Source organism: Lucilia cuprina, chromosome X (genome assembly GCF_022045245.1).
Source record: "Lucilia cuprina isolate Lc7/37 chromosome X, ASM2204524v1, whole genome shotgun sequence".
NCBI lineage: Eukaryota > Metazoa > Arthropoda > Insecta > Diptera > Calliphoridae > Lucilia > Lucilia cuprina.
Window position 1 is genome coordinate 6,491,042 of NC_060949.1, and position 685 is coordinate 6,491,726.

Consider the following 685-nt stretch of genomic DNA (forward strand, 5'->3'; position numbering starts at 1 on the left):
GTAGAGTGACGATTGACTTCCTCGTAGGACAAGCCCATGTTAAAATGGTCGGTCACCTGGGTAGTCAGGTGGCTAGGGGCCACCACAAGTGGTAGGTTAAGTGGTCAGGTCGGGACTGTCCCGTCGAACTGCTGGGTATATACAAAAATTAATGTGTCTTTGTTTGTATATTTATATGTTTGTATGTTTATATGTTTGTATACTACTAAATGGCTGAACCGATTTGGTTGAAATTTTCAGAGCGTATTCCTGTATGTCTGGAATAGGTAATAGGCTACTTTTCATTTTGAATTTTCAAGTAGGCGAGGAGCCACGCCCACATTAAGAAAATATAAAATTCGTATATTTGAGATAATATAAGAGTTAGAGTCCTCAAATTTTGTTGGAGGCACTTAGTGTCAATATGATTATATGGGATAAAAAGTGGCGTTAGGGGGCGTGGCACCTCCCATATAAATGAAATACAAAAAATCCTTTATCTTGAGATAATGTAACAGTTAGAGTCCTAAAATTTTGTCGGAACCATTTTAGTGTCAATATGATTATTTTAGGATAAAATGTGGGAGGACTAGCGTTAGGGGGCGTGGTAACTCACATATAAATTAAATACAACAATTTGTTTATCTTGGAAACTAATACAGTTAGAATCCTAAAATTTTGGATGAATAACTTTAACATCCATGCA